Below are 18,434 nucleotides of genomic sequence, written 5' to 3'. Positions count from 1 at the left end.
AAAAAGACCCATCTTTGAATTTATAAAAAAAATCTGAACCCCCTTTTTCACTTACAGACAAAAAAACTTGACCTCCCCCCTGCATTTTGACCAGCCCCACTTTTGTTATTTTGGTTATTTTATGTTCTTTGTTGTGTTTGTCTGTTTTCTGTGTCTGGTCTCTTTCCATGGATTGTATTCTTTGGATTTCTGCTCGAATATTGGTTCCCTTGATTACTCATAACTATATAGTTACTCCTCTCCTCAGTCCTCCTCTATTCTAGCTTTATCTACATGTATTTCGCAACTGAAATGGTGTGTAGGTTGATAAAATCACATATGACATATAAAAAAAACATAAGAGGAAAATGAGTATACACCCCTTCTCACAAATTTATTATGAATAGGAATATACATGTATATATTTTTCAATTGAACACGCGCGCAAGTGAGCAGAACAATAAACATACAATAATTTCGAAATATAATAAAGGGAAAAAATACAAAGGAATTCAGTCACAAAAAGAGATTTAAACATTAAATTTTACATATATCAACATATGATTACTAGTACATATAATTGACTATTTTTGGAATGAACGTCGAGCATCTAAAGTACCGAACATTAAAAAGGACGAGTTGCACTACCGGAAGTTATAAAGATTGCCATGTCGATGCCGTTTGTTACGACATCAACCATCTATGAACTCCCCTGCGTTAACCGGCTTCTTCCACACATTAGTAAATAAGAAGCAATGGCAGCAGCGTTCAGCACTGAAATACCCTGTGGAGGGATGACGGGATATTATGTTTTGAGGTAATTTTTCATATGTAACGATAGGTTAACTATAGAATGCGAAACGAAATAAAACGAGCCGAAACGAAATCTATAAATTACGAAACGAAACTAAAATACGAAACGGAACAGAGAAAATAAATAAATATGTACTTGCAACAAATCTTTAGATGTATACAGAAATAATTATTTAAAAAAGGATGAAGCAAGATTAACATATGTATATGTATGTATGGAAGTATGTACTATTATTCTTGTCCATAGCACAGTGAATGTCTTCTTTTTCTCATGTTAAGTGTAATATTATATAGCACCCAAGGCACAGCCAAAAACGTACACTTTCAAAGATTTTGAATCAGATAAAAGTTAATGCTTTCCTTTAAATGTTAAGTTTAAAGTATTAGGATAAGACATGATATTTTTCATTGGTCAATAACTGACCATTCGAAGCCATTTCATTCATTAAAAGTTAAATTTACGATGAACCACATCATTGAGTAAATCTACCATTAAAGCTTCAATAGAATGACCTATATAAAAATGGGAATTTCCAGCTGTTGATACTTCAAGCTATTATACGATCTTATATTAAGCCGAGTGCATTTAGATTTTCCCTGATTCAATGGAGTTGATTTCGTTCATTTAAAATTGTTTTTTACACTAGGAACCTCCTCACAGTTCACACCTAACAAATATATCAAGATCCACACTTCAAAGAAAATTTCTCTCATTTATGGCAAGCCAAAGTGGATAAAAATGCCTTTTTATTAATATTTATAATAATTATGAATGTTTATAATTCATTTATTAATGTTAACAATTCAATTATAAATATTTATAAATGAATTACAAATATTTATAAATCAATTATAAATATTTATAAAAAATCATAAGTATTTATAAATGAATCATAAATATTTGTAATTGTCTTGGAGTTATAAATATATATAATTAAATGATAAATATTTATAAATGATTTATAAATATTAATAAATTAATTATTAATATTTATAAATGAATTGTAAATATTCATAAATATAAGGCAATTATTAATATTTATAATTCATTTATAAATATTTATAATTGAATTAAAATATTTTTACATAACATCATTTATATATTTATAAATGATTTATAAATATTTATAATTACATGTATATATAGATATTCATAAATGGGCGTTTTCGTCCACTTTGTCTTACCATAGTCATTAGATATTTTTTGATTTTTTGTAAATGAATGAAAATGCATTTATGTCTATCACAGTATTTTGTTTAGTAGCTGTCCGTATGTCCGTTCGTGACTCTATCCATGACTACTTATCAACCTCAGTTGTATATTATGTCACATGCAGTGACTAAAATTATTGGAAAAAATAATAAAATGTTTTCTGTTATTGATTAAAGATTGTTGGCTGATTTAAGTCAAATCAAAGGACGATGCAACAATGATCCAGCCTTGATGCCTCCTTTTAAACTAGTACAGCAAGCATATATATGTAAACTATTTCTATAAATTATATGAAACACATTTCAACTCTTAAAAATGATGATGACTTTTATGATTTTATTTTCTTCTTTTCTTTTCCTTTCTTACTTTATAGTTTTTTTCACAGTTTTTTAGATTTTGTTTTCATTTGTTGTGTGTCTGTCCATTTTGTTTCGTTTTGAATTGTTTCGTTTCGTTTTATTTTGTTTCTTTTGGTTTGGTTTCCCTTTTTATAGGTACCTGTAATGATATGGAATCGCAAAAAGTTTATTTACCTTTGTAAATTGTATGTTGCAAAAAGTATGTAAAATAACAATTTCGTTAAAACACTTACTACAGCAATAATATGGATTGAGTAATCAAGAAAACCAGGATTCTAGTGGAAATCAAAAGAATATAATCCAGGGACTAAGACCAGACATGGAAAACAGACAAACACGACAAAGAACATAAAGTAACTAAAATCATACATACAATGTAACAAAAGTACATGAGCAACTCAGACTCCACTAAAAATTGGGAGCATGGAGCAGGTGCATCGGTATAGGTAAAACGTCCACTGCTATTCTAGAAAGACCTGTAGAGCTGCTCATAAAAAGTCAAGTCCGGGTTGGATGAAAGAGGAAGGGAAAACAGTGACACATCGAACAAATCAGTTTTCATGGTGCAGATGTATACATGGGATGTTATTCCTGACAGGTACACTCCTTGAGATGTTTAGGTTTCCCGCACACACGATACTTAAACAAATGCTAAATGATCACCAAACGCATGATAAACATACGCTTCTATTTAAGAAATAATTCATGTAGGGGGTAGATTTGTACTCATTTTAACATGGGTACAGCATTTATATTCGATTATTTAACACCGATCAATAGTGAGGTGTTAAATGAAAATGCAAATGCTAAACCCATGTTAAAATGAGTACAAATCTACCCCTGGAAGGAATTATTTCTTTTCTATTATGACTAATACTGTAATTTTTGTGACAAAAATATCCCTAGGCGTAGCCAAAATAACAGCTGTTCTGTTTAACCTCCCCCATATGGAGGTTGGATTAATTAAGAAATAACCACATATCCAGGTAAACCATTTATTGAATAAGTATCAGTTTCAGTATAGTATTAGATAACCTCTCAGCCGTTAAATCATCGCGTAAACATGCCTTTTAACTAAAGTTCCCTGCATGTAGACCAAGGGTAAGGGAGGTAATCCAAATTGAAGCTTTAGAATGACGTTTGAATTGCAAACCAAGATTCCTTAGATAAAATATTCAAATTTTGTTTTAATTTTGTAACTTTATTAAGCATAAAATGTACAGATCTATACAGCTTTGAACTATGTTTAGTATATAAGTTTGTTCCTTCATGCAGAAGTATTAATATTTGTATTACATTAAATTTCCAACATTAGTTGACTTAAGCTGGGCCTGGCAATACTCTTTCATCAATATAAGTCATCATAATTTGATATTTGGTAACCTTATTGAATATTAACATTACTGAAAATTTCCTCCAGAAACCAAAACTGAAACAATGAATAGTCCATATAAAATCAGTTTTATACGAAAATTGAATGATTTTTTTTTTTTTTTGCAAAATAGAGGTTTTTATATAAGCAAATAGCTGAAAATGTTTCCTTATTTTATTTTGGCTTTATTTGACTTAATATTTAGTTATTTATTTAAATATTGTCAAAATGAGATTAAAATATCAGTTCAGTTATGGCAATGATTCAGATTTCAGAAAATAGAAATATACAAGTCCTCATTGTTTAAACTCTGTGTATTTTCTTAAAATTTTGACAGATGACACACTGCAGTAAGTGTAACATCACCTACAAATTTTAAGAAAAATTGAATTATGGGAACAATTTGGGGATGCTCCTGGTGTAATACCTAAAAAATACACTTGAAATTTAAGAAGAAAAATGTCTAACAGATTGCTGATATTTTGCTCTCAAAATGAGCTAATATTGAGTAGACATTGCCTATATCAGCGAGAACCATGATCTTTACAATATGTGTACTGTCTGTGCTAGTCTCGTTAAAATAGTAAAGGACGTTACGTTTGTAGATTGTCTTTCTATAATTGGTTCACAAACTCAAAAATCTTTGAAGAACTTCAAAATGTTGTCTTTAGTTCTGTATTATTTACATTGTTAATGAAGTTATCACTTCAGAGTCGGAACACCCATGCATGTACTGTGGAATGTTTTATTTACAGACAATATGATCAACACCCTTTTCCATTCAAGCTGGCATATATAATGATAACTGCAGTTTTTGCAGTAGTGTTTATCTGCAGAAAAGCCTGATTACTCAGAAGTCTGTAGTCTACCACTTTTTCCAGTTGTTTGGAGTTCTTCTGATATTGTTTAAGGAGGTAGACTTAGGATAAGGGGCACAACTCTTACAAATTATTGGAACATTTCTATTCAGCATTTTACATCAATCTCATATAAGCAGCTAAGTAACTTGGACTGATTTCATTCTATTTCAAATGAAAGTTCAGTGGGCTTTGATGCAATTGAAAATGATACATACATTGATTTCAATAGTTATGTCCCTTATCCTAAGTCTACCTCCTTAAATGTTTTCTTAATACTATTACAGAATCAAGATGATGACACTTTAAAGAGCTTACTGAGAGCCAACATTGAAAAACCAGTTAAGATGGTTGTCTACAGTAGCTTGCTGAGAGCCAACATTGAGAAACCAGTTAAGATGGTTGTCTACAGTAGCTTGCTGAGAGCCAACATTGAGAAACCAGTTAAGATGGTTGTCTGTAGTAGCTTGCTGAGAGCCAACATTGAAAAAAGTTAAGATGCTTGTCTACAGTAGCTTGCTGAGAGCCAACATTGAGAAACCAGTTGAGATGGTTGTCTACAGTAGCTTGCTGAGAGCCAACATTGAGAAACCAGTTAAGATGGTTGTCTACAGTAGCTTGCTGAGAGCCAACATTGAGAAACCAGTTAAGATGGTTGTCTGTAGTAGCTTGCTGAGAGCCAACATTGAAAAAAGTTAAGATGCTTGTCTACAGTAGCTTGCTGAGAGCCAACATTGAGAAACCAGTTAAGATGGTTGTCTACAGTAGCTTGTTGAGAGCCAACATTGAAAAAAGTTAAGATGGTTGTCTACAGTAGCAAAACATAGTCTGTAAGAGACGTCACCCTCATACCAAGCTACTGTTGGGGAGGAGAAGGTCTGCCTGATGTTAGCATTAGGTAATTTATTAGAGCTGAGTATTGTAAGATAATTCATGATACAATATACGTAATAAACCTTTGGAGCAATACAATAATATCATGATATGTATTATCATTCAACATTGGCCTTACATTAACAGCAGTCATACTATATTTAGTCATTTTTAAAGAAGCCAGATGCTTATTATCTTGATTAACATTGTGTAAGGGCATTTATGATTTGTATTACTACTCTTTTGTATATGTCAATTATTTTCAGTTATACAGCAAAAGTAAAACAGAAAACTAAGTTGGAGAGGCAAAATCTAAGTATCACTATTCAAGGCAGACTCGGAGAGGCAAAGTCCAGGTATCACTATTCATGGCAGACTTGGAGAGGCAAAGTCTAAGTATCACTATTAATGACAGACAATACAATACAGGTTTTGATCTGACCCACGATCCCAGACTCATACTACTGGGTGATTCGGGCAAAATTGTTGCCCTGGGATGGCTCACTTAACCCTGAGGCAACACCAAAAGCTATTAGAGTGAAGTCACTGTCGCCCTCTCATTTTCAGACCTCGCCCATTATCGGGACTGTACTCAGTCTTTTAGCGGTATTTTGACAAGCTTTATCTCTCTTCCGATAACAATTCAAACAAAAATGGCGCCTGTTCAAGAAAAATGAATTTAAAAATCTTCAAAATCTATCAAATATTAGGTTACAAGCAACGATTTTAATCAGCTTTTCATTTCAAACGTTTAACACCAGATACGGAATGAACATTCTTCACTCCAGCTTACGATGGATTGAAACTTGGCCCAAATAGATCTTACAATATATCCTTATCAGTGTTGTATGGGGATTTTTGATCTGCCAAAAACTATGGCCAATGATACTAAAAGTAGACTATAGGGGGTCAAATTGAAGATTGAAGGTTTTTGGAAATAACCTGTAAACAAATAGGTTTAGCTAAAGTCTGACTAGGTAAGATTGATCAGCATGGTGAGACCGACCTTTGTTGAAAATATCCATCTGCACCATGAAAACTGATTTGTTCAATGTGTCAGAGTTTTCCTTTCCTCTTTTGCCTATCCTGGACTTGACTTTGTATGAGCGACTCGGCGGGTGTTTCTAGAAAAGCAGAGGAAGCTTACCCTACCAGTGCACCTGGTCCATGCTCCCAGTTTTTAGTGGAGTCTGAGTTGCTTATCTACTTTTGTTACTTTGTGTGTATTGTTTTTGTTACTTTATGGCTACTTTGTTGTGTTTGTCTGTTTTCCGTGTTTGGTCTTTGTCCCTAGATAACTTTCTTTTGATTTCCACTATAACCTTGTTTCCCTTGGTTACTCTTTGTTGTATATTTCTGTTTTCCATGTCTAGTCTTTGTGCCTGGATTACATTCTTTTGATTTCCGCTATAACTTTGGTTCCCTTTATTACTTGTTGTTGTGTTTGTCTGTTTTCCATGTCTGGTCTTTATTCTTTGATTACATTCTTTTGATTTCCGCTGGACTCTTGGTTCCCTTGAATACCTTTTCATAAAGATCTGTTGAATTTTATTGCCCTTGAGCCAGCACTCCACAGTTTAGTTTAGTTTCGCACTTTTGGCTAGGGATGAAAAATGACATAAATGGAAACCGGTAGTTGCTATAGTGATTAAAAATGAAGAATCTATTGTTGATAAAACATTTTCGGAAAAAAGGGGACTTTTAAAAGTATTTTGCAATGTTTTATATATATTCAATGTTGAAGGGGCTTTTTTTCAATGACAATTTGACTTCATTGTGAAAGTGAAAGTAAGTCAATTTTTTACCATGCTAAATTTAATAAGTGGATTACAAAGTGAAATAGCTCAAAATCTAACCGGCGATGCCCATATGAGGAAGGGGTTTTTGAAGGGAAAAGTTTGAACAGTTTCAGGGATTGAAATAAAAAATTCAGATATTTTGCGGGAAATTTGATATTTTTAAACCTGATTTTATGAACTTTTTTGCAAATTTTCGCATATTTTTGCATGGTTTCTATGGTAACCCTATATGCTGTGGGCAATTTGTTTCCAGAAAATTTTTACTGCATCCTGAAGGCCTTGGCTTGAGCTATTTCTAGATATATAGATTTACAGATGCTTGACAATTTTTTAAAGTGATAAATGTTACAAAGCATCAGATTACAAGACCAAAATTAGGCAGTTCTACAATACTGTGGAGTGCTGGCTGAAGAGTAAAAAAATAACTATGAGAGATTTGTTTTATAAATGAAAACCCAATTGAAAACTAAGATGCACACTATTGATTAAATGATTCTTGTGACAATAGTAAAGAGAAGGTCAAAAGTTCAACTTTAGAAAGCGAAAAAAGACTATTTTGACCAGGTGAGCAATTCAGGCTTTCTAGAGCCTCTAGATTTTTTTGTTATTTTCTTTAAAAAAATTTAACAGCTCTCATGACAATTCCAATTGTATGCAGAAAAATACAGATCCTTCAATGGTGTTAATTTCAGAAAAAAAAATTGTAGACTGAATTATCTATTATTGATGCAAATTTGAGAATAATCTGTTGACTCCTTAGAGTTATGTCCCCTGAAAATGTCATTAATGACAAGGTTTTAAACCACTTTTTCCTGTTTTTGAAGCAGATTGATGATTAATGTAAATTGATGAAAAAAAATGTTTCTGGTTAAGAAGTCAAATGTATATTGTGATATCATGTCAGTCTGTCTGCCTGTCACCCGTTAGGTTTGAAGGTAGCTTTTATATCTCAGGTTGGTTAGTCAAGTGTATATGGTGATTCCATGTCTGTCAGTCTGTCTGTCTATCTGTTGCACTATAGTTTTGGAGGTGTTTGTTTTACCTTTGGTTAATTAGACGAATGTATATGGTGATTCAATGTCAGTCTGTGTGTCTGTCTGTCTGGTTTTGAGATATTTTGTATACCTCTGGTAAATTAGTCAAATGTATATAGTGATCTCATGTCTGTCTGTCTGTAACATGTTAGGTTTGGAGGTAGTTTTTTATACCTCTGGTTAATCAGTCAAGTGTATATGGTGATTCCTTTTTGGTCAGTCTGTCTGACTGTGTCTGTTTGGTTTTGAGATATTTTGTATACCTCTGGTATATTAGTCAAATGTATATATAGTGATCTCGTGTCTGTCTGTATGTCTGTAGCATGTTAGATTGGAGGTAGTTTTTTATACTTCTGGTTAATATGTCAAGTGTATGAAGTGGTCTGGGTGTCAGTATGTCTGTCTGTTAAGACAGGTTTGGGTGTTCTTTGTTAAATATAAAAGTCATTAGTTCATTGGTTACAGATTTTATGCAAGTACAATGTTTTTATTCTTGTTCAATTTTCGGGACATTTGTCTCTCCAGTGGCGTGGAAGAATGTGTTGGACAAAATCTTAGTCTGCTTTCATCTCAATTGTTCCATGTTCATCTTGACTGTGTATATATCATCTTCCAGTACTATGTACATGGGGCTGTTTGAGATGATGGCTGCATTTCATCATCATCCATGGATTCAGCAACTGAGGACCTGCCACAAATATTTTTTCGCCTTAATCTTCCTGAATGGATTTAGACTCTCACTGTCTACAAACCAGCCTGACTTCTTTATGTTCCAGAATGTATCTAGACCACTCTGACCCTCTTTTTTTGGTGGAGTATAACCAGTTGGGATCATCATGATAAACTTCTGATGTTCAAGTATCTTTTTGTAAAGTAAATCGGAAGTGATAAATGCTTTCCAATGGCAAATCTGAAGGGTTTATGCTTTTTTGATATAACAATTGACATTTCAATACACATGTTAAAAAAAAACTGTGCTACTTACTAACTGTTACAGTCTGTGGCATCAACATTTTACCTACTAGCCCGAATAGTCAATTTCAGTATATCTTTATAAGAATGCAACTGAAATTCTCAGACTTTTCACTAACACCAATCAATTTTTACTAGCCTCAGGTTTTGGGCTAACGACTAAAAGCACAGATTGAACTAATTGAGGAAAGTCACTATATTTATTTATCTATGTATGTTATTTTGTATGAATTACATACTGTGAAACCTGTCTAAACCTACATCCTTCAAATTTAAATTGGCTCCTCTAAGACTTGTATAGGTTGTTGGTTTTCTAAGGTTCCAAAATCTACATTTACACTGATATAAAGATCTTTATAAAAAAGTATCTGCTTTAGACAGGTTTCACTGTATATGAAATATCTAAGTTTTGTGTTGTGCCTTTTGTTTCAAATAGTTTTTTTTTTTGTTTGTTTGTTTTTTTAATTATCTCCCTTAGACCACACATTTTAAGCTTCTCTCAAATTAATTCTTTTTTTCATCGGATTGTTATTGGGGGCTTCTTGCTTGTTAGAAACCAAGGTAAAGTCAAGTCCAACTCAATATCCAGATGAGGCACTGACCATATTTTGCTGATGGAGGGCTAGGATAATTAGGAGATTAAAATTCAGAATCCTCCACAAAAAATGTTCTTACTCCATCACTCTGACATTTCAATATTGTCTTTCTTATCAGCATGAGATATTGATATCTGCTGAGTTAAGGGGATGATATCATTCAAGGACTGATCACATGGGCAATATTCAAACGATCATTAATCTGTTTATCACATGTGTTTTTTGGCAGTCCTTTAAGAAAGAAAAACCATAAATGACTAGCAGATACATTGTGTGGTATATTCTTTTGACATAAAGTCAAGCTTACAACTTACTTTTATTTTCCTACTTTATAGGAAGCTGGGCATCATATGTACATGAAGAAATATGGTTACTGTCAGGGAGACTACAAAGGGAGATAAACCAAATCAAGTATGTTTCATGTTTATAAATCGTAAGCACAACTTCTCCCTTAACATCTCAATGGATTTTGATGAAACTTTATACGAAGGTTTTGCAACATATTTAGATGTGCATGAAATAAGATAGTTACTGTCAGCAGACTCCAAGGGGAGTTAATCCAACTTAAGTGTTGAAATGTTAAAACCTCATAAGCGCAACTCCTCCTACACCGCTGAATTGATTTTGATGGAACTTTATAGGAAGGTAGGGCATCATATATAGATGTGCATGAAAAAATACAGTTACTGTCTGGGGACTGCAAAGGGAGAAAGTTGAACTTCCAGGTTACACATTCAACTGCATTTGAAATGGGGGTGTATTCTCTTTATGAACTTGCTGAAAGTATTTCTAGTTTATCTTTAGTTGGTGTGTGTTTTTCTGTTATTATTTATAGTGTTTTATTTGTTTCTGTGTCTGTATCATGGTCTCTTTTCTACTTTACATTTAACAGATTATCTGGTATTCTCCAGTTGAGTGGTTGGTCCTTTTGGGTTAAAGAGATTAGAACTGCTCCCCGCTTTTATTTATTTTGTTAATTTTGCCTTCTTAGTCCGGTATGTTTCCTGGTTTTATTGTATTATAACCAATTGTTAGGCACAGATCAGGTTTGTACTTAGGGGGATGTATGGCCTGGTTTGTTTTAAAAAATACGATTATTCCATATTTCAGCCAAAATTTTTTTCTCAGTCATACGATAAAAAAAAAAAACAATTCAATATTTCCATCATCCCTATTTTGATTATAATCAAATAAATATTTTAACCCTGGCTGCTGCTGAAAAATTAATTATTTTCACGCTTCGGCAAAAAAAGTTTGTAACTCACCATAAAGTCCGAGCCCCCTCCCCTTTTCCATAAGAGCCTTATTTCATATCAAACAAATGTAATGCCTCGCAGGGCTTAGCTTGATACTAAGCAGGGGTTAAACCATGAAGGGTTGGGTCATAATTTTACACACTATTGAAGCTTGATGCAGATTTCAATTTTTCATAAAGATCTATACATTTATACTTCCTGTCCAGACGAGAAATATCTACCAACCTCGACAATGACAAAACTGACAATGGAATGATACGACCGCAAATTTGTTTTAATCTATCTGGATCCACAACTGTTAGAATCTTAACATGTTTTTGTTTGTTGCCTTCTGTTATTTGAATTTGTGGATCCTTTATTCATGGTGTCGATGGGGGGAGAGATCGACTGATTGATTGATTGAAAGCAGTGAATTGACTGTTTCATACTTTTCTAGTGCAAAATCTTGTTATACTAGTTAAATTGAAATGAATCTGCTTTTATATGATCTCTAACAAGGACCTCTTTACTAGATACAAGCAGGAAGACATGAACATCATCATCAGATGATACAGATGGATTGGACACATCTTAAGAAAACATCAACAAGACCACAGTAAAACAGCCCTTTTCTGGAAACTACAGTGAAAGCAACGCAGAGATAATGTGGCGTCATACCATTGTGTTGGAAATGAGCAAAGTTAGCCACTTATAGGAAAGCCTATATCAAATGGTCAAAAAGCAAACATCAATTTGGTGTACTTGGCAGTAATTAAGAACTGGCTTGACACTTGATCCTATCTTCACACCAAACAATTCAATGTGCTTGCTCATGGAAGTACCATCTATCGTTAAATCAATCACTCGTTTCCAAGAGATAAGGCAAACAAATGTGTTTACAGTCGCATCCTGAAAAAATAGGGTCAGTCGGTTGGTCAATTTTTTTTATTTCCATTTTGTACAATAATTGAGGAAATGGTTACTGATCAAGGACAAAATTTCCAGAAATTGAAATTTCCTGATAAAAAATTCAGTGTTGGCGGCAAACAAATAGGGTACAATGTATGTCGGGTTACAGTGAACACACATTTTTGTTTTGCCTTACCTTGAAACATTGTCTTATAATCCCTGTCTGTATTTTCTGCTATTTTGGGGGATGCAGAAAAGTTAAAAACAACCAATCCTTAAAAATTACCTATGATCACTCAAAATTCCTGGCAAGGGAGGACATTACAACTTACCCCTGCAAGCAAACACAATGAGTTTCGTAGAATATATATATATATACATGTATTTTTTTTACATTTTATGTTTGTACAAAATTAAAAGACAAATTACACAAAAAAATATCAGATTTTCTTGATTTCAACAATTGTAAGTAACTTTCTGGACACTGAAAAACTCAGGAGCAATAACTCTTCTCTTAAAATCAGTCTAATTGTTGATGATGTGCAATGGCTTGATTTAAAATGTTTCACAGTAATTTTGAATTGGAAGAAAACTTAATTGATACATCAAAATAGACCTATAATTAAGTTATTGTCATATGGACTTTAAAACTTAAATTTCTTTTGCACTAAAATTACTTACAAAAAAACAAGTGGTGAATGTTGTTATAATATTGTAATGAAGTCTACAAAAACAAAACAAAACTTAAAAAAAATGAAACAACAACATACATGTAAGTCCCCAAAGTGATAAAATCTTGATTAAAAGTTTTGTTAGTTCCTATCGACAGACTCCTACTAATGATGACTGATGGACAGCATTGACATGGTTTGGAAGCAAAATGGATTGTCTCCCTTAGAACTACAATGTACATTACAATGTAATTAAAATTACTTACATGTAGAATTTAAATTAATGGTTTGTATCTGTTTTTTGAACTTAATATATAAGTGTAAGTTTTTGTAAGAATCAGGCAAAATGGATGTCAAAACCCCACCAATCTGACAATATAATTTCACCCTTGGATACTATCACTATATGAAAATACCATAATTTGATCTCTGCATTACTGGATTTGTTCAAAAAAATTTTCAAGAGAATGTTATAGAAATGAAATTTTTGACAGAATTCGCTGCCCTTGTAATCTTATTTTTATGTGCATTTCAATGTGATTATAAGTCAAGTTACCAAAATGATACGAAAAAATATTAACTTTTAACTTTAAATCTGAGAGCAAATCCATGTAGTCAAATTACACTTGCAAAACGGTTGGGTTTTGTCATACCATGGTTCAACAACTGCCTAACTCTTACAGAGACTGACACTTAATACATACATTTACATTACATAATTCTGAGAGAGATATAACTAGAAATACTTTAAGCAATCTCAATAAGAAAATGCCACTTCTTTACATGTACTTGGAAAAAACTGTAAGCAATCCACACTTGGTAATATCCCCCTGCCACTTTCCTCTTTACCACTCATCCACACAAATTTCTGACAATTTAGTGTAATTTTTATGAACCCAGTCAATGAAATATGGCAAAATCAGGGGTTTTCACAGCCTTGTCTTAGGATCTATAAAATCACAGATATGTGTTTTATTAGTCTGAATCTTTTGTATTTGCTAGTAAATAATATAAATAATGTGAAAAAACCTAATATATTCATTCCATTGATATTCATGCATCTAATGTAAGTCACTACATGTATATACCTTGTGATGTCTCAAAAACACCTAATTTTAGAGTTCCGCATACACTATATGGTTTCAAAAACGAAATTTTTTGTAGAAAAACTGGAAAAATACAGCTGACTGTCTGCTTATGTACCTGATAAGCTTAGAACCTTACATCATTTTACATTTGTTTCAGATCTTATTTCCTTCGATTATTGGACATGCAATGTACCACTGATACTAAATTTGCTATAACTTATATATTTTTTCAACTAATCATGATGAGCACATTTATTGATCTAATAGGTACGAGAACACAATTAATTCCCCTTGGTTTTCGTTGTATACGAATATAGTTCCAACTTTGGTAGTAGGTACCTTCCACATTTTTTCATATTTTTACTGGAAACTTATTTGCTAAAGTTTTGCCTCTAATTGGTAGAAAATTGGTTAAAATTACATGGGATTTTTTTTCATTAATCAATTCTGACTAAAAGTTGTGATTTGGTTCAGTGGAAGAAGGTTAAAATTTAGGACTTTTAACTCGGTTCATTTGTCATGTTTACCCCATCTCCGAATTATATGTACTAATTTCAGAAAATGATGGTAAAATTTTCTACAATTTATATATAAAATCCTGTTTGTACATATCTTTAGGCCAGAGAAGTTTTATTCAGTTTGCGCCGGTGGAATTTTTTTAATCTGCTCAAATGTGTATATTGAAATGCACTTGAAAATTAATTGCAGTCTCGTGCCTGCACCCTAATCCTGAGGAGAGAACCTAATACGACAGGGGACTGAAACGTTCCGGATACCATTCTTCCTTTAAATTACACCTGTTTACCATAACATATATTACATCTGTCTATGTATAAATGCTTAACTACATTTAAACAATATATCCACCAAATTTCAACTTTTAATTTTAAGTTTTACAAAATTAGACCGGGGTAACTTGGTGTGCGAAACAGTGCGCCTTAATGTAACCGTATAGTGCACCCTTTACTCTAAACCTTAAAACATATTTACAAGCAGTGTCAAAGCATTCGATACAATCTTCATATTCTATGTTATATCCCAACAATATACCACCAGATTTAACTTTCGCCACTTTTTGTCTATTTTTCATGTTAACAATACATCCTAACGGGAGGTGTCAATCATATGTAAATATATCAAAATATAGCCAATCAAAACCCTCATCATGTGGTCAAAAGTAAACACAATTATGGCCATGTGCACGTGGCTACAAATTTTCTTTAGTTTCATCATTTCAGATGCGACGTCATAGAAGATATTCTTGTATCTTCTTGTGATATGTGCTATTCTAACCACTTTTAAGCAAAAAAATGTTACTTCTTTAGCTTATAACAAATAAAATGGACAACCGAACAAACTTTTTCTGTGCAAATAAGTATTGCAATGTAGAAAAGAAAGTGAAAACAAGCCTATTAGTACCCAGTATTAAGTTCTGGGGAAACTCCATGATTTTCTATACTTTCATCCTCATATGGTCTTTGTGGGGTTTGAAAACCAATGATTAGATAAAAAACATCAAATAAATACTTTTGTCAGTGCCCAGATTGTGAAAAAATACCTGCGTCTTTATGTGTTTTCTCCTTTTTGCCATATATATAGCATTTTTCATTATATGAATGCATGTAGTAGAACACAAGGCAGAATTATCTCCAATCTGGGGAAGCAAACCAAGTATTAAATTTGCTCTAAAATCAATATCCCATGTTCAATTTTAATAAATCTTGTATTGTTTGATGCCATACAAATAAAGCTTTCAAAAGATCACAAGACATACACCATTTAAAAGTCCCCTTTTCCTTAATGATTATGGCAAGTTTTTGGAAAACCCTACATTTGAAAAAATAGGATTTTCACCATATTAACCAAAAATTTCTTATTCTTGTGTAGGTTAAGGTTCACTGAGTAAGACAATGTAGTTTGTGTCAAGAAATTTAATTGTATAGTGCAAATAAGTCCTTAACAAACAAATTTTCTCAAGTTTCATCATTTCAAATGCAACGTCTTAGAAGATATTCTTGTATCTTCATGTGATATGTGCTATTCTAACCTCTTTTAAGTAAAAATGTCACTTCTTTAGCTTAAAATAAATAAATTGGATAACCAAACAAATTTTTACAGTGAAAATAAGTATTGCAATGCAGATAAAAAAGTCAAAGTTTTCATTTCCTCTTTTGTCTACACCGGACTTTTTATTTTTTTTTTTTACCTTTCGAGAAAAGCAGAGGATGCTTACCCTACCGGTGCACCAAGTCCATGCTCCAAGTTTTTAGTGGAGTCCGAGTTGCTCATTTGCTTTTGTTACTTTTTTAATCCGTAGCAGGAGATTCCGACTTTACTCAGAATTCCGAGCTTTAATTTTGGAATTCCGAATGTATTATTCGAAAATCTGTACTTAATTTCAGAAATAGTTTGCAAAGAACTTTTTATGACTTTTCAAATAAAAAAAATCAATCACAACTTGTTTTTTAACAATATTAATAACGAGATAGCCTTTAAAAGTAGTCATTTTCTGAAAAATTGGTCTATTTTTAAAAATTCATGTCTGACATGCTTCCCCCTTTTTCTTGATCACATGTCAAAAACCCTAAATCTTTAAATTTTCACAAAAGGTGATATCTTTGGCTTTTAATTTGTAAATACAGTGTTTTCACAATAAAACATGACAAGTAAAGGGCACCTAAAGCAAAATAAGTACTCAAAAATGGATTTTCCATGTTGCCATAGGGAAATGCTTATATGTCCTTAACCGCAGTAATGAAAGTGAGTTTTTCCTCATTTCTAATCGAATTTTTCTCAAATTTACACAAAACTTGATTTCAAGTGCTGATTACCACCATATTTAGGTAAATATAGCCTTCAAAATTAAATATTTGATATTTTTACTAAATTTTCTACACTTTTCACAAGATAGGACATAAAATGCAGCCAAAAAGACCAATTTTCCATAATTTGGACCTATAACTTAAAAAAATGCATATTTTGAAGGATTTTTGTAGTGTATTCCTCTCATAGCAAAGTTTACAAGATCTTCAAGTAGTTTAAAGCTATTCCAAGAAACTTTCCATTTTGCCATGGCCTCAGCTTAAGGCTAGAAACCACTAATTCCACTTCCCATAGGCTTCTATGCTAATTTCACAATATTCAATGGCTTCTCTGGACTTTACCTTAACTTTAACCTGCAGAGGACTATATATCAGCATGATTCTACATATGTCAGCTCACAATCCTCAGAATGGCATGTGGGGTTAGCAGACTTGCAGTGCAGTACTGGTCACTGGAAGTGAAGTGTCTATAAATAGCATGGGAAATCCCAGTGTTTTCAAAAGATAGGGGTATATTTAGAAATCATTATGGAGATTAGGCTTCACATTACAAGAAGCAAAGTGCACCTATAAAATGTACGGAAATGTTTTTCCTTTCAGAAACTGTTTAAATTTTTTAAATGAGATGAGAACTTTTTTCACAGCACTTTGAGGAACAGGGGTAATTTCTGCGTAGGACTATTTTTACGTACGTTCCAAATGCTCATTGGTTGAATTGGTGGTCTGTAACCTAAAGGTTCCCCAATACACTAACGAAAAAAAAGTCATGTCCCGGAAGTAATAAAAAGTGACTGTCCTTACGCCAAAAATACGTCATATCCTTCAATCAAACAAATTAGAAAATATGGGTTAAGATTATGTTTCAGTAGAAATGAATTCATCTTTTCTGATAGTTTTCAAGTTTTTTTTCTAATTTGTTTTAATTATTTAAAGAAGTGAATGGTATGTTTATAAAAACTTCTGGAAACACATGGATGTATGTACGTGTATTTCCATTGTTGTTGTTGTCAAGAACCTAACCCGCCTCGGAAAAACTATAATTCCGATTATATTATCAAAATCGCAGCATAGCTTTTCCAAGATAGGAAAGGCAATAATTTTCTGTTTGGAATTTGCAGCTGTCATCTGAACTTTGTTTATGTCAAATGTAAAATATTCCAACCATCCGTGGAGAACTGTAATATTTCCGGCATCTGTACAGATTAAAACTAAAATTGATGTTGCTAGAGATGCCCTTAAGGGATAAAAAATGTAAAGTATTGCAAAGTGCTGTACAGTTATTGACCATTTTGAGAGTGAGAGGAAAGGGGGTTATGGGGTTTGATTTTTTTTTTTGGGGGGGGGAATGTTCAAGTTATTCATTTATTGAAAAAAAATTCCCCATATATTCACAAGGCAGTTTTTTTTAAATAGAAATATTGATTTTGCTCGCTGCTTAAATGTTAAGAAAAATACTGAACTTGCAGAAAAAAAATTCATCCGGGTCGACCCCCCCCCCCCTATCATTGTAATGTCCTTTAATATTTTTTACGAATCTCGCACAGACGGTACATATATGGTAAAGCTCATGATGCTCGCTGGTTTAGGCAATGCCTACCGAATATTAGAATTTGAATTTGATTTTGTGAAAAACTTCATGAACTTGACGAAGTTCGGGCGTGCTATAAATTAACCTGTGACTCTGTACACAGTACAGTAACCGTGTGTGGTTTTAATTTGTTGACACCTCCGTCAAAACTCCGCTTCAAGCATCATGGTAATATTGTATATTTCTCTTCTTGGTATATAACTTCGCTTCTTCTTCGACGGATACCTACCAAGATATCATTGTTTTCTCGTTGC

General features: G+C 32.7%; 1 long non-coding RNA gene across 2 annotated transcripts; it reads left to right on the top strand.

Annotated features, from left to right (window-relative positions):
• The first annotated feature begins 632 nt into the window (after positions 1-632).
• Positions 633-14,934, top strand: LOC148600578 (uncharacterized). 2 transcript variants are annotated; one of them, XR_015918283.1, is made up of 5 exons: positions 633-796; positions 4,881-5,491; positions 5,733-5,822; positions 10,203-10,278; positions 11,636-12,550. It is a non-coding gene; the product is annotated as an uncharacterized LOC148600578 (long non-coding RNA). The 2 variants fall into 2 exon arrangements; XR_015918284.1 differs by lacking the exons at positions 633-796; positions 4,881-5,491; positions 5,733-5,822 and adding exons at positions 12,841-12,930; positions 13,928-14,934 and having other exon boundaries at positions 8,647-10,278; positions 11,636-11,802.
• The last annotated feature ends 3,500 nt before the right edge of the window (positions 14,935-18,434 follow it).

The sequence above is a fragment of the Perna viridis genome, chromosome 13 (assembly GCF_037379345.1).
Source record: "Perna viridis isolate PV_CMFRI_1.1 ecotype Kerala chromosome 13, ASM3737934v1, whole genome shotgun sequence".
Taxonomy (NCBI): Eukaryota; Metazoa; Mollusca; class Bivalvia; order Mytilida; family Mytilidae; genus Perna; species Perna viridis.
This window is presented reverse-complemented; position numbering and strand designations above follow the sequence as displayed.